This window comes from Caretta caretta, chromosome 5 (genome assembly GCF_965140235.1).
Source record: "Caretta caretta isolate rCarCar2 chromosome 5, rCarCar1.hap1, whole genome shotgun sequence".
In the NCBI taxonomy this organism is placed as follows: Eukaryota; Metazoa; Chordata; order Testudines; family Cheloniidae; genus Caretta; species Caretta caretta.
Window position 1 is genome coordinate 74,359,739 of NC_134210.1, and position 23,303 is coordinate 74,383,041.

General features: G+C 43.2%; 1 long non-coding RNA gene across 1 annotated transcript in view; it reads left to right on the forward strand.

The window, feature by feature from the left end:
• LOC142072159 (uncharacterized) overlaps positions 1 to 23,303 on the forward strand; it is a 29,270-nt gene that overhangs the window by 484 nt on the left and 5,483 nt on the right. The window contains exon 2 of the long non-coding RNA XR_012668497.1: positions 1,136 to 1,198. This is a non-coding gene — a long non-coding RNA (uncharacterized LOC142072159). The remainder of the gene's footprint in view (positions 1 to 1,135; positions 1,199 to 23,303) is intronic.

The window sequence follows — 23,303 nt, forward strand, 5'->3', positions numbered from 1 at the left end:
GAAGTTAAAGCTATGAAAGAAGACCCCCCCCTTTTACCACTTAAAATCTGCCTTTTATAGTTAATAAAATGTTTTGTTTATTATTAAACCCAGTTTCTGTAATTTCTAAAGCGGGGGGGGTCAAGAAGTGTGCACACTCTCCACATTGAGGGAGGGGGCAAATTTCATAATGTATCTTTGAATCCAAGGGAGCTGGACATCTGAGTGCTGGAGCAAGTCCCTAAAACTGAGTCTTCCCAGAGCTGATCTGCTGCTGGGTGTGGCTCTGCCTGTATGTGTTAGAGGATGTTTTAAGAGCCTGTATCAGCAAGACAGGTTAAAGGGGGCCCATGCTGGCAGAACAGGTAGACTCAGTGGTATCTCAGCACATCAGGTGACTTCCCAAGGGGTCCAACCCCTCACAGTTGGGTCTTTTGTTCTTCACGCAGCAAAAATAATATGAAGATACCACATGGGCACATTTGGGTCCTAAATAGTCATGATTAATGTACAAAACCTATAGAAATATGCAAGGCCTAGTCTAGCTACATACACACTGCTGATCTGGTTGTGTTCTGGCGGACTTTACAATAATAGAACACTGAGTCCCGCTAGAGGGGTATTACCGTGTTCCTATTTGTTATATAAGGAGAGAGAGGTGATGATTTTCTACTTCCTTGTTTTTTCTAAATTCCTGACCTGAAGTCTTTCCTTTTGTTCAGAGACATAGAAACCCAAAACATTATTAGTTTTATCCATATCTCCTTATTCCCAATGCAGATTTTCCATTCCATTTTTACACTCAATGCCATATAAAGTAAGCGTTAATGTATTTAGATTTTTCTCTACCGTGGAACCCAATCTGTTAAGATTGAAGCAAGTGTATTGCAAATTCTGCAGGCACAAACCTTTGTAAGCTGACCGTTCTGTTGCAACCACATGCTATGTTTACTGTTAATATAAAAAAGACTGCTTACAGACCCCTCAGAACCCAATGGAGGGATGTACTGCTAATACTACCCAGCTTAGCTTCAGTGCTAAGAAACCTAGGCATAGGTTAATTATATGAGCACCGACTACCTAGAAAAGAAAGTTAATACATATCTCAAAATGCTAAACTGTACTAATGCTGGGGTTGTCCCTTTTCTGATTATAGAGTGCTGGAGCTGCAGGAAAATGGAGCTGGATGGAGGTCACTCGTACTCAGGAGATATTGGAAGTAAGAATATGGCTCTCAGTCGATGAGTAGAAAAAGACTCTATTGTATTGTTACATTAGCTTGACATCAACTTTTGCACATGTATAGGTAGGTGACATTGTGAGGGGCTGGAAAGGGGATTAAAATACCTTCACAAAACAGCAAACCTCTCTTGCACAGTGATGAATGGATTAGAACATGTTCTGTCTAGGAATGCTGACAAACTTTGGCAGCACAGGTAGTTCATGCCCTGAGGGGTGGGACATATAAAGTTGAAGGAATGGAAAGTGGAGAGAAAAACTAAAGAAAGCTAGAAGCAAGAAGAAAAGCAGGAATACATGTTCCTTTTTATCTTCCTCTCAGTCTGGGTAATAGCTGTGTCAAGCTTCAAATCTGTTGCTTTGAAACAATTAGCAGAGGGAACCTTTGATGATACCTGGAGACTATGGACTTGGGTTTGATTTTAGATATAGTTTTATACCAATAACAGTTTTTTTGACTTGTGTGGAGTTGGTCCCAGTTTAACCAGAGTCAGTGAGATCAGAATGAGAGCTTAGGACTGAAGCAAGGTTTATTTTTGTTTGGGTGTTAAAATGGAAAGACCTCAATAAGTTCGATCCTGAAGTCCTTACTCATGCAAATGTCCCATTGAAGATTTCATAGGTTTATAGAAATTGGCAGCAAAAAAGTTTTGATAAATCATTCAGTTTCCCTTCCAATGCACTTGTACGAGTGCAGCTAAGATGATCAAGTCCATTCTTTGCATACAGTTCTCTTTTAAAATATATTGCACTGTACATGCAGTCTACCAAGATGTACAGTTTCTTGCCTGAGTTGACTACTGCCACTCTGACCAGCATATCAAAGTACGGTTACCATTTATATACTCATCAAAATCTTGGCTACCAGATTTTAAATTAATAATCTGACTTTGATATCTAAATAATGTCTGTCTTTCTTTCACTTTGGTAAGGTTTTATAAAATTAAAAGGGCTGTCAATAGCACATTGCCCTTCATACTTGAAGAACTGACCCTGAGCATCCCTGGCACCTGTAAAACACTCTTGTATTTATTACCATTGTGATTTGTGCTAAGTCATAGTGTAGAGGAAAAACTCCCAAACTTTAAAACCACCTCTGTTTAAGGTTCAATACATTTACTCACCTGAAGTCTCATTCTTTCCTAAAGTTCAGTGACCCTGGAATGAGTTATTCACCTCTAGGAAGCCAACAAATTGCACTGCTCCCAGCAGGCCCCAAAAAAGGTGAGGATATCCTCCTACCCCTGTTAACATCTAAAATAAGAAGTGAAGGTTCTAGTGCTCATTGGTTGAGGCAAAGGGAAGCTTTGGATGTTTGAAATCACTGTGAATCTGCAGAGTTTAGTTCTCTTCCAGTCCCCACAAACCAAGTTGCAGGGTTCATTGCAGAGTGTATTAAACCCACTGCAAACCCTGCCAAATTTGCATATCTCCAACTGCGCACATGCGCAGACATATATGCAGAAACTCATTGCTGATTAGGTTTTGTTGCTGTTGCTTTTTTTACTACCTACCATAATTTCTTAAACACACTTGGGGGAGCTATTTAGTTAGAACAGTTTTCAAGTTCCTTTCCCCATTTTACGTTCAAAGTACTGTGTGCTTAAACTCTTTGTATGCTCAAATGTGTTTCTTCCATTGAACTAAAGTGTAATATTACAATATTAAAACAATACAAAGAACACCCACATTCCCAATCTTAGGTAACATAGACCTACTTCCTAAAGCTCCCAGAATGAGACCCTTAGCTTTCAGGCTTCTAAGGGATTGTGTGGAGATGATGCAGGACTACCTGTCCCATGGTGTAGGAGGGATTCAGCTGGGTGCAAAACCTGGAATGAGGACATCTCTAAGAAGATAAATGCCATTTTCAATACACCTTTCCTTTCCAGGTAACTGGTTTATAGAAAATGCCATATTGGATCAGACCAGTAGTCCATCTAATCTAGCATCCTGTCACTGACAGTGGCCAGCACCAGCTGCTTCAGAAAGTAGTGGAAGGTACTCTGCATTAGGCAGTTATATGATAAACTGTACCCGAAGAATGTTTCTTCCTAATCTCTAGTGCAGTGCTTCCCAAACTTGTTCCGCCGCTTGTGCAGGGAAAGCCCCTGGCGGGCCGGGCCAGGCCAGTTTGTTTACCTGCTGTGTCCACAGGTTTGGCTGATCGCGGCTCCCAGTGGCCGCGGTTCGCGGCTCCAGGTCAATGGGAGCTGCTGGAAGCAGTGTGGGCCAAGGGACGTACTGGATATTTTGACTATCCCTATGACTGTCCAATCTTTTTTGAACTCTGCTTAATTCTTGTCCTCAATGTTATCCTATAGCAATGAATTCTATATGCTAGTTGTGCACTGTGAAAGAATCCTTTCTTTCATTGCTTTGAATTTGCTACCTTTCATTTCCATTTGATGTCCCCTTGTTCTTGAATTATAAAATGGGTGAATAGAGGAGCTAAATTGGGAACATTTATGTGGCTCATGATTTTGTACTCGTTTGTGATGTCCCCCTCTTACTCACCTCCCTTCTAAGGTAAACAAATGAAATCAGGACTTCATTTGAGCTCTGGATCTCAAACAAGCAGGTATATTCTGAGTTTAGAGCTGGACACGGTCTGGTCTACACTAGTGGGGGGGGGAATTGATGTAAGTTACGCAACTTGAATAATGTAGCTGAAGTCAACATACTTAGACCTACTCACCACGGTGTCTTCACTGCGGTGAGTTGATGGCTTTGACTCTGCGTGCGCCTCTCGTGGCAGTGGAGTACAGCAGTCGACGGGAGAGCACTTGGGGGTCGATTTATCACGTCTAGACTAGATGCAATAAATCAACCCTCACTGGATTGATGCTGCCCGCCAATCTGGTGGGTAGTATAGACATACCCTTAGGATATGGCTACACTGCAGCGGGGAGTGTCTCCCAGCCCAGGTAGATAAACTTGTGCTAGCAGGGCTTTCACTTGCACACTAAAAATCGCTGTGTGGATATTGCTGTACTGATAGAGAATTGGGCTAGCCACCCAAACTCAGACCCAAGGAGTAGGATGGACTTGAGCTCAGGTGGTTAGTATTCCATTAATGCTGCAACAGCCACACAGCTATTTTTAGCTAGCATGAGCTCTGTTACCAGAAGTCTCTCTACCTGGACTCATAGGCGCCGACTCCTTTGCACCCACCGGCAGCCAAGTTCCCCTCCCGCCTCAGCTCTGCCCTCTCCCTGAGGTGCTGCATCCCTGCTTCTCTTCCTACCTCCCAGCACTTGCCACCGCAAAACAGCTGTTATGCGTCATAACAAGCTCTGGGAGGGAGGAGCAGGAATGCGGCACACTCAGGGGAGGAGGTAGGGAAGAGGCGGGGCTGGGGCAGGGATTTGGGGAAGGGGTTGAAATTGGGGCAGGGAGGGGGCGGAGTTGGGTTGGGAACTTTGGGGAAGCGGTTGGAATGGGGGCGGGGTGGAGTCAGGGCAGGGCTGGGGGCAGAGGTGGGGGTCGAGCACCCATCAGCAGCAGAAGACGGAGCCTATGTCTGAACTGGGACACTCATTCCCAGCTGCAGTGCTCTTATGTCCGCTGAGTTTGGGAGAAGGTGTGCTCCAGCTCACTGGGTGCAGTGGAAGAAAGGGGGGGTTCCCAAATGGACCATGTACACGGTAGGAAATGTCCCAGGTGATCCAAGAGACTGTCTAAGGACTTTTGTTACATTCCATTCTTTTCCCTCCATTTCTAAGTTACCTATTTAGACTTCAAGAACTTTGGAGCAGGGATCTTGTCATGTGTGTAATGCATCTAGGGCATTGATGAGACTATATATATCATAGAATATCAGAGTTGGAAGGGACCTCAGGAGGTCATCTAGTCCAACCCCCTGCTCAAAGCAGGACCAATCCCCAATTTTTGCCCCAGATCCCAAATGGCCCCCTCAAGGATTGAACTCACAACCCTGGGTTTAGCAGGCCAATGCTCAAACCACTGAGCTATCACAAGTAATAAGGAAGTTTAGAAAGGGAAAAGCAAGTATCTTTGTACAGAGATAATTATTTTTCTATACATAATTTTCCTTTCTGTTAAATATGAGTATATTTCTGCTTCTTTTATAGTAAACCCTTCTGGTCATTCGCAGTCTGTAGTTAAATGTTAAAAATAAGAATGCATTTGTCTGTTACTTTCCCTCATCTTATGACTGCTGTTTAAAGTTATAAGGAACAGTAATTAGGGAAGGAAGAACCTTAATATGACCAACTCTCAAATAAACATGGCCCACCTTGATTACCATGCACATTGTAGGGAGAGTGGTCACTTTGGATGAGCTATTACCAGCAGGAGAGTGAGTTTGTGTGTGTATGGGGGTGGGGGAGTGAGAAAACCTGGATTTGTGCAGGAAATGGCCCACCTTGATTATTATGCACATTGTGTAGAGAGTTGTCACTTTGGATGGGCTATTACCAGCAGGAGAGTGAGTTTGTGTGTGGGGGGGTGGAGGGTGAGAAAACCTGGATTTGTGCTGGAAATGGCCCAACTTGATGATCACTTTAGATAAGCTATTACCAGCAGGACAGTGGGGTGGGAAGAGGTATTGTTTTATGATCTCTGTGTGTATATAAAGTCTGCTGCAGTTTCCACGGTATGCATCCGATGAAGTGAGCTGTAGCTCACGAAAGCTCATGCTCAAATAAATTGGTTAGTCTCTAAGGTGCCACAAGTACTCCTTTTCTTTTTGCGAATACAGACTAACACGGCTGTTACTCTGAAACATGCTACTATTATATTTCCAGAGAGATGAAGGAAGCAATACAGAACTTCAGACAAGTAAATAAGAAGAGTCTGGTGGTAGTGTGAACAAATTTTGTTTCCTCTCTAGTTTCCCATTTGCAGTCAACTTTGGGGTCCAAAAATATCAGCTGTGCCAACATTTGGTAAAGGAGAAGTGGGAATTGAGTTTAAAAAGAAAGATGAGACAAAGAAGTGGACCTACACAAAAGGTTATGAGAGCTGAAGCTTCAATGTTTAAAACCACAGGTTGGAATTTAGGTTTTGGTACAATAAAAAGGAAAATTACCGGGGTTTTGCTGTGAATAACTGGTGGATTAAAAAAAAAAAAAAACCTGGTCAGGATAGGGTGACCAGATAGCAAGTGTAAAAAATCGGGACGGGGGTGCAGGGGTAATAGGAGCCTAAATAAGAAAAAGCTCCCAAAATCGGGACTGTCCCTATAAAATCGGGACATCTGGTCACCCTAGGTCAGGAGAGCTAGGTATTCCTTGAGAAAACACACATGCACCTGGAAAAGCAATGCATTGGGTTGTAGAAGAGGGCATTAATAGATGAAGTCATTATCAGGTGGACAGAGACTAATCACTGAGGAGAGTTGGAACAGATATGTATGGAGCAGTGTCAAGAAGTTATTTTATTCCTTTGGAGAGTGTGATATAAATTCACATATATGTGCATTTTAGGAACTGTATGTTATCAATTAGAGGGCAATGTATGAACCCCTTCAGTTGTCCCCTTCCTCTCAAAATGGTAAAAGCTTTTTTTCCTTCCAACCCCTGAATGAAAGGACCTCAAAGGGTATGTTGACGTGAAAGGCAAGCTTTTAAAAAGAATCAGATCAGGCGCTGAAGTAAACACCCCTAGCAGGCCAAGGAAGGGTCTGATGAAAGTTACTCTGAAACTTAGGTGATAGCTGATGACTAAGTCTAATAAATGGATGAAGAAAGTGCACGCCAGTATCGTGGAGAAAATAAAATGTGAATGGCACCTCAAACAGTTACAGAGTGTGCCACAAAGGCTTAACAGTGGTTTTAGCTGATTGAAAACCCTTGTCCCACAAAACTCCTGAGCCAGCAGACTCATAAGTGACCGTGATCCTTTGGTGCTTGAAAGCAGGGGGGTGGGAAAGACCAGAGGTACAATAAGGTGAACAATATGCCAGCTATGTTAGAGCCCAGACCAATTTCAGACTCCCCACTTAAACTCAAAAGGGATCTTAAAGAAATTGTGGTTGTGCCAAACGGTTGGTCATACGATCATTCAACTTCCTCATTCAGAAAGCGAAGGAACAAGGCAAAGCCTGAGACCAGGACCATTTGTGGCAAGTTACTAGGTTATTGCCATGATGTGGAGATCATCCGTACTTGAAAAAGAAACCTCTTAAGTCAGTAAGCATTATTAATGGGAACTAGGTGCTAACACAGTGCATCTCTTTGTCCCCTAAGGCCACATGTAAAGGTATAAGGAGACTCATTACTTGAGCTAAAGGACGTCTTTCAGCCTTAGCAGTAAAGGCGAAGCAGTTTTAAACTAATTAAACCTCTGTGCAAGGTCCAGTCAGAGGAGGACAGTGAGCCATGTTCATTATGGGGTAACACAAGGACTACAGATCACTCCGGGTGGCTGGTAACATCCGGGATAAAATTCCACCAACTGAGGGGTGGAGGTGGCCCAGAGGCAGACCCCCTATTACATGGGTTCATCAAGTCATTTCCAATGTTGGGCTCTCAGGCCGTCAAGCCTTTGCGGTTTCTCAGAAATGGACCAAATGGCGAATGATCACTATGGCCAACTATCTGGCTAAGCGTTGAAGAAGACGACAGATCACAGGTGTTAAACAGTTTATGGTACACAGTAACTGCATCCAGCCAAAGCAAGAGTTATCATGTTAAATTATTCCAACTACAGGCTTAACTAGATCTCTAATGCATGCAGAATCCCTCAGTTTGGGTATTATTGGGTTGAAAAGTCAAGGGGAACATGAAGTGGATATACTCAATGATCTCCATTTGCCATAATGGGATACAATTTAAAGGAACAAAATAAGAATTTTTAGACTGTAAGTTCTTTGGGGATGAGACTATGTCTTGGTGTGTGTTTGCACAGTGCTTAGTACAGTGGGGCCCTGACCCTGTTTTGGTCTTTGGACACTAATACAATATGTGTTAAATAAAATAATAAGATTGCCTATGTTATTACCCAGAATCAGAGTAAATAGTAGATGGGAGTAGACTGCTATGATACCAGTGATCTTGAAAGCTCTTAAGATGGTACCCATAAATGTGTTCAGAATAGAGGTAAATGAAGGAAGAGACGTTTTAGAATGACTGGAACAAAAGTGAAGATGGAAGGATAATTGATGATGCCACCAAATCCAAGGAGAAGTTTAAGGAGAATCTAAATACTAATATTTTCTGAAACGTCGCAGGGAATTTACTAATTAGGAGGCTGCTGGTGAAGATCTAACAAGACATGGGTACTCTGGGAAAACAGGTGGCTTTATCACAGGTAGGTATTACAGACAGAGGGAAGATGGAGGGATTAGCCGGAAGTAACCATGTCTCAGCAATACAGAACACTTACTGCAAAACACCCATGGCATTTATCTGGACTCTAAGAGTTAAAAAGAACAAAAGCTTGTTTGCCTTAGAAGTACTTCTGGCCAATAATCTATTCCACAGTTGGCAGAGTTGTACTAGCTATGTGAGGCATGGCAGCCAGGAGGATAGAGGTCAAGAGGAAAGTTGCCCTTGTACTTACACCTTTAGCAAACATTCTCTCTCCAACACGAGTTTCTACAAGCCATTACCCTATGATCCCACTGAGAGTTACCAAAAGCAACTACAGCATTTGCTCAAGAAACTTCCTGAAAAAGCACAAGATCAAATCCGCACAGACACACCCCTGGAACCCCGACCTGGGATATTCTATCTACTACCCAAGATCCATAAACCTGGAAATCCTGGGCGCCCCATCATCTCAGGCATTGGCACCCTGACAGCAGGATTGTCTGGCTATGTAGACTCCCTCCTCAGGCCCTACGCTACCAGCACTCCCAGCTACCTTCGAGACACCACTGACTTCCTGAGGAAACTTCAATCCATCGGTGATCTTCCTGATAACACCATCCTGGCCACTATGGATGTAGAAGCCCTCTACACCAACATTCCACACAAAGATGGACTACAAGCCGTCAGGAACACTATCCCCGATAATGTCACGGCTAACCTGGTGGCTGAACTTTGTGACTTTGTCCTTACCCATAACTATTTCACATTTGGGGACAATGTATACCTTCAGATCAGCGGCACTGCTATGGGTACCCGCATGGCCCCACAGTATGCCAACATTTTTATGGCTGATTTAGAACAACGCTTCCTCAGCTCTCGTCCCCTAAAGCCCCTACTCTACTTGCGCTATATTGATGACATCTTCATCATCTGGACCCATGGAAAAGAAACCCTTGAGGAATTCCACCATGATTTCAACAATTTCCATCCCACCACCAACCTCAGCCTGGTCCAGTCCACACAAGAGATCCACTTCCTGGACACTACAGTGCTAATAAACAATGGTCACATAAACACCACCCTATACCGGAAACCTACTGACCGCTATTCCTACCTGCATGCCTCCAGCTTTCACCCTGATCACACCACACGATCCATCGTCTACAGCCAAGCTCTGCGATACAACCGTATTTGCTCCAACCCCTCAGACAGAGACAAACACCTACAAGATCTCTGTCAAGCTTTCTTACAACTACAATACCCACCTGCAGAAGTAAAGAAACAGATTGATAGAGCCAGAAGAGTTCCCAGAAGTTACCTACTACAGGACAGGCCTAACAAAGAAAATAACAGAACGCCACTAGCCGTCACCTTCAGCCCCCAACTAAAACCCCTCCAACGCATTATTAAGGATCTACAACCTATCCTAAAGGATGACCCAACACTCTCACAAATCTTGGGAGACAGGCCAGTCCTTGCCTACAGACAGCCCCGCAACCTGAAGCAAATACTCACCAACAACCACATCCCACACAACAGAACCACTAACCCAGGAACTTATCCTTGCAACAAAGCCCGTTGCCAATTGTGCCCACATATCTATTCAGGGGACACCATCACAGGGCCTAATAACATCAGCCACACTATCAGAGGCTCGTTCACCTGCACATCCACCAATGTGATATATGCCATCATGTGCCAGCAATGCCCCTCTGCCATGTACATTGGTCAAACTGGACAGTCTCTACGTAAAAGAATAAATGGACACAAATCAGATGTCAAGAATTATAACATTCATAAACCAGTCGGAGAACACTTCAATCTCTCTGGTCACGCAATCACAGACATGAAGGTCACCATCTTAAAACAAAAAAACTTCAAATCCAGATTCCAGCGAGAAACTGCTGAATTGGAATTCATTTGCAAATTGGATACTATTAATTTAGGCTTAAATAGAGACTGGGAGTGGCTAAGTCATTATGCAAGGTAGCCTATTTCCTCTTGTTTTTTCCTACCCCCCCCCCCCCCAGATGTTCTGGTTTAACTTGGATTTAAACTTGGAGAGTGGTCAGTTTGGATGAGCTATTACCAGCAGGAGAGTGAGTTTGTGTGTGTATGGGGGTGGGGGGGATGTGAGAAAACCTGGATTTGTGCTGGAAATGGCCCACCTTGATTATCATGCACATTGTGTAAAGAGTTGTCACTTTGGATGGGCTATCACCAGCAGGAGAGTGAATTTGCGTGGGGGGGTGGAGGGTGAGAAAACCTGGATTTGTGCTGGAAATGGCCCAACCTGATGATCACTTTAGATAAGCTATTACCAGCAGGACAGTGGGGTGGGAAGAGGTATTGTTTCATATTCTCTGTGTATATATAAAGTCTGCTGCAGTTTCCACGGTATGCATCCGATGAAGTGAGCTGTAGCTCACGAAAGCTCATGCTCAAATAAATTGGTTAGTCTCTAAGGTGCCACAAGTACTCCTTTTCTTTTTGCGAATACAGACTAACACGGCTGTTACTCTGAAACCTGTCATTCTCTTTCAACGTGATTCAACTATCACTTCTGTGGAATACTCATAGTTTGATAGAGGTACAGAAACAGCAGCTGTAAATTGTGGTATTGCAACGAGCAACTGCTGGATTCTCTGCAAAGTGTGGAGTACCTCTAGCTGAACATGATAGAAACCCTATTATTAAAGAAAACACATGAGGATGAGTAAGGATATCCAACAGCTTACTTTAGACTGGTGAAGCAATTCAACAACACCAACGCAACAAAAAACACATGGGTCAACCAGTCATATTAAATGTCCCTTTGCGCAGGCTTTCTAATCCAGACCCACAGGCTCAGGATCAGAGCCCAGCCTTCCCTTGGTAGTCTCTCCTTCTGTTCCTGGAACAGCCACTTTCATGGGTCCCTCTTTGGAAAACTTGTGTACGATTGAATTGTTGTTAATCTGTCATTTGTAAGGGACACGGTAATGCCTTTGGACCCCATCACAGTGAATAAGAGTGAAAGAGCATATTTAAAATAGCTAGGTGTCATTAGGTCTTCAGAAAGACCATGGACTTCACCTGTCCTAATAATGAAACCAAACAGGTCCTTTTGCTTGTGTGTTGAACTGGTGCAAGCTGAATGCTGTGATGGTGGCTGATGCCTAACCAAAGCAACAAGCGGATGCTTTTCTGGAGTTCAGGCACACAATCACAGTGAGCATCTGTGACTGGGAGTCCCAGGGAGCAGCATTGAGGTTACTCAATTATGGTCAACTGCAAAGAATGGGGCAGACAATCCCCAAAGCTGGTGGATATTCCAATACTTAGATTTACCAAGCCAGTATAAAACAGCTTCTGTAATACCTTACTGGTTACCCAGAAGCCAACAACACAATTCCCTTAAAGCAACCCAGCCTTAGGCCTCCACCCAGAAGCCCAAGTCACATATGATGAGGATTACTGAAAATCTTATCAATCGTATAAGAAAGTTCTACCAATCCCAAAGGATCAGACATATTACCTCTCAGGTTAATTAATATTTCAGATCTTACCCAAATACACACTTACAGCCAATTCTTATTAACTAAACTAAAATTTATTAAAAAAGAAAAGAGAGCGAGTATTGGTTAAAAGATCGGTATACATACAGACATGAACACAGTTTCTGAGATCAGATTCATAGTAGAGATGGTGAGATTTGTAGTTGCAAGCAGTTCTTTCAGAATTAGTCCATAGGTTATAGTCCAATGTTCATATTCAGGATGATCCAGATAGGACTGGAGATCTCAGTCTTATGACTTAAGCTTCTCCTGCATGAAGCATCAATCAGATCTGAGATAAAAAGGATCAGGACCCAAAGGTTTTACACAGTTCCAGGCCTTCTTTTGACAGCTCAGAGTCCTTAGGTGAACAATAGACAATCATGGAGACTTTGAAGTAGACCTATTTCCTAAGCATCTTTGGAAATTACCTTATGTTAATCCGTGTAGCTAATTTATCCATTCTTTTTCAGTTGTTAGGAGGTGTCCTTGTTTGTTCCTGATGAGAGTGTTTGTTGGTGCCTGCCATTTACCACTGATCAGGTGCATTATTTTGTAGACGGTTCCTTGTTCACCACAAGCAGCTGCATCCTCTGTTCATGTTGCCAGATTATCAATATAATGCCATTTGTCCACTCTCACAAGGCGTTTGACGTCCAGCTGTGCCTTGCTATACTGTTCGGAGTATTTGTCCTTTAGCTTCTGGAATTTTGTGTCTCAAACTTTTTTCTTCAGGGCTTGTCTGGTTTCTATGGTGTTCCATGTGCTGGGTGTAATCCATTCCTTCCTCCTCTTCCGCCTTTAGTCTAGACAGGCTTCACTGCTCTGTTTATAAATTGCTGTTACTTTATCCCACTTCATGTTGATCTCTTCATCTGCATTCCTCTCCTCTTCATCAAAGTCTGCAAGTGCTCGAAACCTGTTCTTTAACTGCAGAATGAAGGCTTTCTGTATTTCAAGGGACTTGAGCTTGTCAATATCATAACATCTATCTCCCTTGTTTGGTGGACCCACACAAGTACTCCTGTTCTTTTTGCAAATACAGACTAACACAGCTGCTACTCTGAAACCACATTTCTCAGTTTTAGCTTGATGGAGGCTGTCACAAGGTGCTGGTCACTGCCAACATCTGCACCGCATCTCACTTTCACATCTGTCAGTGAGTGTCGCCATTTGCCATTGATCATGATATTGTCAATCTGGTTCTTATCTCTGCCATTTGGAGAACACCATGTCAGCTTGTGAATTTCAGGATGTTCAAATAGGGTTCAGCCGATGACTGTGTCATTCGTATTACAGAAATCAACAAGCCTTTCTCCATTTTCATTCATAGTGCCACACCCACGTCTTCCCATTGCTCTGTCATTGTTTGTGTTGTCCTTACCGACCTTGGCATTCAGGTCTCCCATGACGATAGTTAGGTCGTGGCGTGGTACTCTCTCTAACTCCGCCTGTAGTGTAAGGTAGAATTCACTGTCGTTTGTCGGAGCATAACATGGAATCTGGGTGATATTAATATGTTTCCCTTTCAGTCTGGCTCTCATAAGTCTGCTGCTGATGGATTTCCATTCAAGCAGGGAATGCTCCACTCCCTTCTTCAAAAGGATGGCAACGCCCTCATGGTGTTGTCCATCATCCCGTCCAGAAAACAGCAAAGTTTCTCCCAAGGCTGTTGTTAATCTTCCTGATCCCATCTATCTGCTCTCGCTAACTCCCAGGATGTGTAAGCTGTAGCCTCTCATCTCTGCTGTGACCTGAGCTAGCTTCCCTGCTTCGTACATTGTCCATACGTTCCAAAAGCCAAGTTTAGTTTTTGTCTTGGTGTTGAGCACTTCAGTCTTCATGCCAGTGGCTTCATTTCCGAAAAAGAACAAGGAATTGCTGAACAGGGAACCACCTAAAGAGGAAGCAAACATCCAGGCAGAAAAAGATCTTGATATCAACACAGACACCCCAACTAAGGAAGAGATAATTCAAGCCATCAAATCCTTAAAAAATGGGGACGCTCCTGGCAAGGATAACTTGAATGCAGAATTGTTCAAGGTAAATCCTAAATTAACAGCATCTATTCCAGCCCCCCTATTTACATCAGTCTGGGAAAGGGAAAAAGTGCCAGATGGGTGGACCAATGGGATTATAGTGAAGATATCAAAGAAAGGAACTCTCAGTGATTGTAATAACTGGCGTGGTATCACACTTTTATCTGTGCCAAGCAAAGTATTGTGTAAGATCATAGTCCAGTATATATCAGAGGCAGTTGATAGCGTTCGCAGAAAAGAGCAAGCTGGTTTTTGGAAAGGGTGTGGATGCACACACCAGATCTTCACTCTACAAAACATAATAGAAGAGTTGGCAATGGCAACTCTACATAAATTTCAAAGTCTTTGAGTAGGCTTTTGATAGCATTCACAGAACCAGCCTGTGGCGCGTTCTGTGGGTATATGGAATTGCTTTCCATATAATCAACATAATCAAAAACTTCTATTTCAACTTTACACGTAGTGTTGATCACAGTGAGCTCAGTTTTGAAGTCAAAACAGGAGTACGTCAGGGGTGTGTCATGTCTGCAATCCTCTTCAACATTGCCATTGACTGGGTAATGTGACGTACAACAGAAGACATGCCAAGAGGCGTTAAATGGACACTCTTCTCATCCCTTGAAGACCTGGACTTTGCAGATGATGTTGCTCTCCTATCACATACCCAATACCATATACAAGAAAAAACAACTCGACTCAGCACATTCAGCCAGCAAATTGGACTGAAAATCAACCGCAATAAGACAGATATAATGACCTTTAATATTGCCTCACCATCACCGGTATGGATCGAGGATTATGTTCTCACCAATGTAGAAACATTCACATACTTGGGCAGCACCATCAGCCAGGATGGTGGAACAAGACAGGACATCCCGAATAAAATCAATAAAGCCAGGAACACATTTAAGAGCTTAAATACAGGCTGGAAATCATCAAAATACAACACCAAAACCAAACTCAAGATTTATCAGAGCTGCATACTTTCAACACTACTTTATAGTGCAGAATGCTGGGGAATGAGCAAGTATAACATGTCCAAACTTTGTCTGCATTCCATACAACTTGCCTCAGAAAAATCCTCCATATCTTTTGGCCCAGAACAATCTCAAACCAAGATCTACTGACACAGTGCAGCCAAGAGGATCTGAGCACCATCATTGCCCGGAGGCGTTGGAGAAGGATCGGTCTTGTGCTTCGGATGGAAACTGATTCCATCACCAGAGTAGCAATAAGATGGATACCTGAAGGCAAGCAGAAACGAGGCTGCCCAAAATCAACATGACAAAGAGCTGTGGAAGCCAAGCTGAAAAACCTGTGGCACAGCTGCGGAACCATTGAAAGACTTTCCAGAAACAGGCAGGAGTGGAGCAACTTCATCACTGCCCTAAACGCAAGAGGTGTAATAGGAACATGATGATGATGAATTTATTCATTAAGCAGTTTATAACAGACTTTAGAGAGACATATAGACAATGACATTATTTCACCGAAGAATTCATTTAAATGTTAATATTCCCTTTTGATCTCAGAATCATAGAATCATAGAATATCAGGGTTGGAAGGGACCCCAGAAGGTCATCTAGTCCAACCCCCTGCTCGAAGCAGGACCAATTCCCAGTTAAATCATCCCAGCCAGGGCTTTGTCAAGCCTGACCTTAAAAACCTCTAAGGACGGAGATTCTAGCACCTCCCTAGGTAACGCATTCCAGTGTTTCACCACCCTCTTAGTGAAAAAGTTTTTCCTAATATCCAATCTAAACCTCCCCCACTGCAACTTGAGACCATTACTCCTCGTTCTGTCATCTGCTACCATTGAGAACAGTCTAGAGCCATCCTCTTTGGAACCCCCTTTCAGGTAGTTGAAAGCAGCTATCAAATCCCCCCCTCATTCTTCTCTTCTGCAGGCTAAACAATCCCAGCTCCCTCAGCCTCTCCTCATAACTCATGTGTTCCAGACCCCTAATCATTTTTGTTGCCCTTCGCTGGACTCTCTCCAATTTATCCACATCCTTCTTGTAGTGTGGGGCCCAAAACTGGACACAGTACTCCAGATGAGGCCTCACCAATGTCAAATAGAGGGGAACGATCACGTCCCTCGATCTGCTCGCTATGCCCCTACTTATACATCCCAAAATGCCATTGGCCTTCTTGGCAACAAGGGCACACTGCTGACTCATATCCAGCTTCTCGTCCACTGTCACCCCTAGGTCCTTTTCCGCAGAACTGCTGCCTAGCCATTCGGTCCCTAGTCTGTAGCGGTGCATTGGATTCTTCCATCCTAAGTGCAGGACCCTGCACTTATCCTTATTGAACCTCATCAGATTTCTTTTGGCCCAATCCTCCAATTTGTCTAGGTCCTTCTGTATCCTATCCCTCCCCTCCAGCGTATCTACAACTCCTCCCAGTTTAGTATCATCCGCAAATTTGCTGAGAGTGCAATCCACACCATCCTCCAGATCATTTATGAAGATATTGAACAAAACTGGCCCCAGGACTGACCCTTGGGGCACTCCACTTGATACCGGCTGCCAACTAGACATGGAGCCATTGATCACTAATCAATAGCAATAGCAAATCAATAGCTACAGTGACAGACAGGAACTGTTTACATGGCTAACATCTAACAAGATATAAGTAAACAACATGCAATTAGCATTACCTCTAATTTCTTAACAATATAGGTTTGCATTTCAAAGTTCTAGCCTATCTAGCATGGAATGGCCCGAATTCACATACTTTTCTAACATGTCTCTAAAGGTTGACTCTGGGCCATTTAGCCTGCAAGCCACTTAACCCTTTCTATTGACACCTTCTTGGCACACTTTGTATAAGATTCGTTGCAATTACGTAACAGTGGTTGCAACAATGATTTGAATGGTCATATTTTAATCTAATAATGTCACAGCATCCTGTATATCCTTTGTAGGAGTTGCTATCTCAATGTGGTCATCAGTAAAGCTCGTTATGTTCTTGCAGTTTATACCCGTCGGGTCACAATACCAAAAATGACATTATTCATCAATAATTCAGCAGAGTAACCTGTCTGGAACATCAAGCTGAGCACTTCTGATGACAAACCAGATAAATGACTTCACACATTTACTGATACTTGATCCTCTGAATACTCTAAAGCAGTGGTTCTCAAAGCTGGTCCGCCGCTTGTTCAGGGAAAGCCCCTGGCGGGCCAAGCCAGTTTGTTTACCTGCTGCGTCCGCAGGTTCGGCCGATTGCGGCTCCCACTGGCCGCGGTTCACTGCTCCAGGCCAATGGGGGCTGCGGGAAGCGGCGCGGGCCGAGGGGTGTGCTGGCCACCCTTCCTGTAGCCCCCATTGGCCTGGATCGGCGAGCTATGATCGGCCAAATCTGCGGATGTGGCAGGTAAACCAACCTGCCCGGCCCGCCAGGGGCTTTCCCTGAACAAGCAGCAGACCAGCTTTCGAGAACTACTGCTCTAGAGGTCCCCAAAAGCTGGAATACTGCAGGAGATACAAATAATGTTCACCTTTACTGGACATTGAGCGTATGGTTTCACTCAGCATTCTTGAAGCAGCATTAGGTTTTATATGAGTAATGATGATAATGCTCTGAGTCTGCTGATGATACTTTTTATAAAAGTAGGTTTATATCTAGAGGAGTAAACATTTTTATAAAATAAGATGAAAAATGTTTTTTCCTGTATATAAATATTTTTCCTTATGTAAAATAGTTATATAATTCCACTGCTGTTTATTATCTCCTGCTGCTGTTCATTCTTAGCCTGTTGTATTTAAGCTTTAAAAATACATTTGTATTTTCAATTTTGTTTTCTTGTGACTATTCATAGTACTGTGGAACTGTCAATTGGAGAGGGAAGAAGCCTAATAGGACTGTGCTCAAATTATACTCTACTGTTTCATCTGCAGCGTACAGTGAGTGGGGAAATAATCCTTAGTCCTGAGCAATTTATCCAAGAATATAAGGGATGTTAATAGCAGTATAAACACATTCTGTTTTACCTTCTAGAAATAATTATTAATTCCCTCATTGTGGACATTTGGAGCAGGTTCTCTTGACCACAAGACATTACCCAGTTGAACTTCTGTTGATCCAAACCCTATTAAGTATCAATATATTCTTCAAAGTATGATATATATACACTCATATTCTTTACTTTTTTTTACTTTTTTTTTCTTTTTTTTTCTTTGCAAATAGACACCAGGAGGACCAAATTCTGCCTTCAATCACAACCTTGCACCTTTGTGATTTTACCGTAATTGAAAATAAATTTTTGCTTAGAATTATTAATACTTACCTATAAATGAAATCTGAATGTGTCTAGCTACTGTCCTTCATAGGGTAGGATTCAAAGCGATTTTCTATCATCCACTTTCTCTTGTTGGTTCTTTTAGTCTCCCCTCCCACATTTTCCCCTTTTCATAGCTTTGGTTGGTTGAAGTTTGTTATGTGTAAAATTCACTGATGAACTTGCAGAAAGTAAGTTGTTATGAGCTAGCAGCTCAGCTGGTGTAAATAAGTGGAACTCCATGGAAACCAGTGGAGCTATGCTCATTCACACTAGTTGAAGAGCTGGCCCTGAATGCTTTTCTCAGATATATATTCTACACAAGAAAACCATATTAAAAATGTTAAGATTGCAAAGTAAAGCAAGTTAAAGTCAGGAAATACCAAGTTAAGGCTGACTGTACTCTGCTCTCTGATGGGTATGCCTCGCAATACAGTCTTATTACATGATTGTGTACTATTTTATCTACAAAAATAAAGTTTTAAACAGTATGAACATGTTCAACATCACCATGCTTGCCACCTATGCTGCAGCAGATGTCTGGTGCAGTGATACAGGATGTGTCCGGGGACCGTAACTTCTTCTCACCCCTTTGGGAACTGCATTTTACAAAGAATTGTGAAATGATGTCTTGTGGCTCTGAAAAGAAGTTCTCTTCTCCTTTGTAAAGCTTAACAGGCAAATCAACTAACCATGTGGGGTATCAGTAAGGGCCAAAGTTATTTTGCAGGAGGGACATGAAAGTAAGAGAGATCTCAATCTTTTTCTGTTTCAGTAGGTTCTGAAACGCAGGAGTTCATTTGTTCCAGTTCTTCAAATATATGATGCAAACAAACCAGTGAGTTTTTTCCCTCTGAGGTCTGAGTTTAAAAGGTTTGGCTGTAAAACATTCATCAGAAAAATACCATGCTACCACTTGGGAGGCTTTCACTCGAAAGCATTTTGAAAGTGAAATTTTAGAGCTTGCAAGAGGTGCTTAATTTAGGGTTTTAGAGACTGAGGTCTTCTACCTACAGAAGAGCTTACGTTCGGACAATCCCTGTTAGCTTCTGCACACCACTTGGTCTCAGTCCTCTCCTGGAGGGGAACCAGATTGAGGTGGTAAGATGGTAGTTCAGTTTCCAAGCCAGTTCATTCAACCTTTGGTCTCTCTGAAGAGACTGCCAACCAGGGTTCCACTAACTCACAATTGTGGCTTTGGTTTAGTTTTAAATTTAGAATATATGGGTAACATTTACATTTCAGATGTTTCCCCATCAGGAAAGATAGATAATTCAGGCCGCAATCCTGCACGTGACTGTGGGCAGTCACACTCTTCTGCCCTATTAGGTTGTGCTGTATGTTGCAATTATTTTTACATATCTACCAAAGATCTACAAACCAGTTCTTCTTCTTTTAAGTTTTTAAAAACTTTCTGTTTACTTCTGTTGCCCTTTTTAGCCTGCGCAGTTCGTTGATATTCGAGGCCTTGCTGGATTGTTTCTATTAGAAGGAAAAATTGATTATGAGTCGGGTATTTCTTTGGTGCAATGCTATTTATTTACAATGAATGTACACAAAGTCCTGTTTCCTGGAACACAGTAGGAACAAACAACAGGAGGAAGTTTCCTTTCTCACAATTTCAAGCCTGCCTTTCCAGCCTTCACTCTGCCAAAGGAAGCTCTATCTTTTCACTTCCTCTCAAGGCCACACTATCAGTACTTCTCTGGTTTTCTCTTGGCTTTTTTAGCTGCTTTCTCTTGATTCTCTGCTTGTTTGCTGCTTCTGACACACACAGCTACAATCCAGTCAATGTCCCAGTCCCTGTTTTACCAGTCAGTTCCCTGGGAATCCCCTCTTGGTCTCCCTGAGTTAGTTCTTGTTTAGGTTTTCTGTGTAGTTTGGGTGGTGGCTTCTATTGTTTCAGTTTTCTTACTTCATAAGGGAGCTTAATTTGCTACTTCCATTTAGCCAGAATGAAGGGTGGCTACCATACATATCAGCTTCAGCCAGTTCTGTGATTGCCCATAGATCAAAGACACACTTGCTGGCAACCACCAACACAAGTCCTTACTTTTATTTTTTTAGCTTCTTCAAGGAAAACAGTAAAAATGTTATTTATTTAGATTAAGGAAAAGCACTGGCACTGAAAACATACTCAATCTCTTTATTATACCATGTCCACTGATACACTGTGTATTTCAGAAAACTCAGTAAAAATGAAACATTGATTCAGTATCCTATGGGAGAAATGCTGGCCTCATTAAAGCCAATGACATTGATTCCAAGGTTCGGGTGTGTGTAAGTGAGGACTTCATTCCATATATGCAGCAGATACTTCAGAAATGACCTCAGCCATTTACTGCAATAACAAAGATGTGGTAATAGTATTTAAGTAACAGGCTGATGCATGACATTGAAACACAGGTTAGTTAAGAGCCTTGACTCAAACTTTTACTTTGTCTCTGTATACAAGTGAAAAGTTAGCCACATGGCCGTATCTGTGCCAGACAGTTAAAAACAAAGAAAAAGTTCTTAAAAATGTTCTTATCAATTAGATTATTTGCTCTGCTTTATATTATTAGTGAAGAATAAATGCAGTTCCTTTCAGGAGATCTGGTCCAACAATGAGACAAGCTATAAATGGGTATTCCTTTCACACATCACAAACAGTATAATATTTACCTTTTTATCTTCCATCCACGTATTGTTATACGGTTACCATTCCCACATACTCTGTTCTAATACAAAATGGAATGAAGTTTATCAGCAAAGTTCAGTTCTGATACAAGATTGAGACTGTCCATCTTTCTTAAAGGTGACCTGCAAGGGAAAAAGAAAATTGGGTTTCAATCATTTTTTGCTTCTTTGTTACATATATAGAAGCCCCAAAAGTTATTTTAAATTCTGCTTTGGGTTTTTTTTCTTTGTTTTACTTTACCTCAGAAATTCAGATCCTAGGCTGGAAGACTCTATGGGTATGTCTACACTACGAAATTAAGTCGAATTTATAGAAGTCGGTTTTGTAGAAAGCGTTTTTATACAGTCGATTGTGTGTATCCCCACACAAATACTCTAAGTGCATGTAGTCGGCGGAGTGTGTCCACAGTACCGAGGCAACCGTCGACTTCCGGAGCACTGCACTGTGGGTAGCTATCCCACAGTTCCCGCAGTCTCCGCCGCCCATTTGAATTCTGGGTAGAAATCCCAGTGCCTGATGGGGCTAAAACATTGTCACGGGTGGTTCTGGGTACATATTGTTAGGCCCCCGTTCCCTCCCTCCCTCCGTGAAAGCAAGTGCAGACAATCGTTTTGCGCCTTTTTTCTTGAGTTACCTGTGCAGACGCCATACCACAGCAAGCATGGAGCCCGCCTGAGTGACTCAGCCTGGTCATTTCCCTTTTAAGTTTCGTCTCATGGCGACTGAGTCCTACCGGCAGTGCACTGTCGTTTAATCAACAGCCAGCAGAAGATGATGGCCAGCAGTCATACTGCACCGTCTTCTGCCGAGCACCCAGGAGATGACGATGGCTAGCGGGCATACTGCACAGTCTGCTGCCAGCAAGATGTATAAAGAGAGACGAAGTGGCTCAAAACAAGAAATAGTCAAGATTTGTTTTGTATTCATTTTCTCCTCCCTCCCTCTGTGAAATCAACGGCCTGCTAAACCCAGTTTTGAGTTGTGTCCTTGAGGTTTTGAGTTCTGTCCTTGAGGGGGCCATTCTGTTTCTCGCAAAGCCACCCCCTTTTTTGATTTTCATTCCCTGTAAGCCAACCCTGTAAGCCATGTCATCAGTTGCCCCTCCCTCCGTCAGGGCAACGGCAGACAATCGTTCCGCGCCTTTTTTCTGTGCAGACGCCATACCACGGCAAGCATGGAGCCCGCTCAGATCACTTTGGCAATTAGGAGCACTTGAAACACCACACGCATTATCCAGCAGTATATGCAGCACCAGAACTTGGAAAAGCGAAACCGGGTGAGTAGGTGACATCAGCGCGGTGACGAGAGTGATGAGGACATGGACACAGACTTCTCTCAAAGCACGGGCCCTTGCAATGTGGGCATCATGGTACAATGGGGCAGGTTCATGCGGTGGAACGCCAATTCTGGGCTCGGGAAACAAGCACAGACTGGTGGGACCGCATAGTGTTGCAGGTCTGGGACGATTCCCAGTGGCTGCGAAACTTTCGCATGCGTAAGGGTACTTTCATGGAACTCTGTGACTTGCTTTCCCCTGCCCTGAAGCGCAAAAATACCAAGATGAGAGCAGCCCTCACAGTTGAGAAGCGAGTGGCAATAGCCCTGTGGAAGCTTGCAACGCCAGACAGCTACCGGTCAGTCGGGAATCAATTTGGAGTGGGCAAATCTACTGTGGGGGCTGCTGTGATGCAATAGCCAACGCAATCAAAGATCTGCTGATATCAAGGGTAGTGACCCTGGGAAATGTGCAGGTCATAGTGGATGGCTTTGCTGCAATGGGATTCCCTAACTGTGGTGGGGCCATAGACGGAACCCATATCCCTATCTTGGCACTGGAGCACCAAGCCGGCGAGTACATAAACCGCAAAGGGTACTTTTCAATAGTGCTGCAAGCTCTGGTGGATCACAAGGGACGTTTCACCAACATCAACGTGGGATGGCCGGGAAAGGTACATGACACTCGCATCTTCAGGAACTCTGGTCTGTTTCAAAAGCTGCAGGAAGGGACTTTATTCCCAGACCAGAAAATAACCATTGGGGATGTTGAAATGCCTATAGTTATCGTTGGGGACCCTTAATGCCATGGCTCATGAAGCTATACACAGGCAGCCTGGACAATAGTCAGGAGCTGTTCAACTACAGGCTGAGCAAGTGCAGAATGGTGGTAGAATGTGCATTTGGACGTTTAAAGGCGCGCTGGCGCAGTTTACTGACTCGCTTAGACCTCAGCGAAACCAATATTCCCGCTGTTTTTACTGCTTGCTGTGT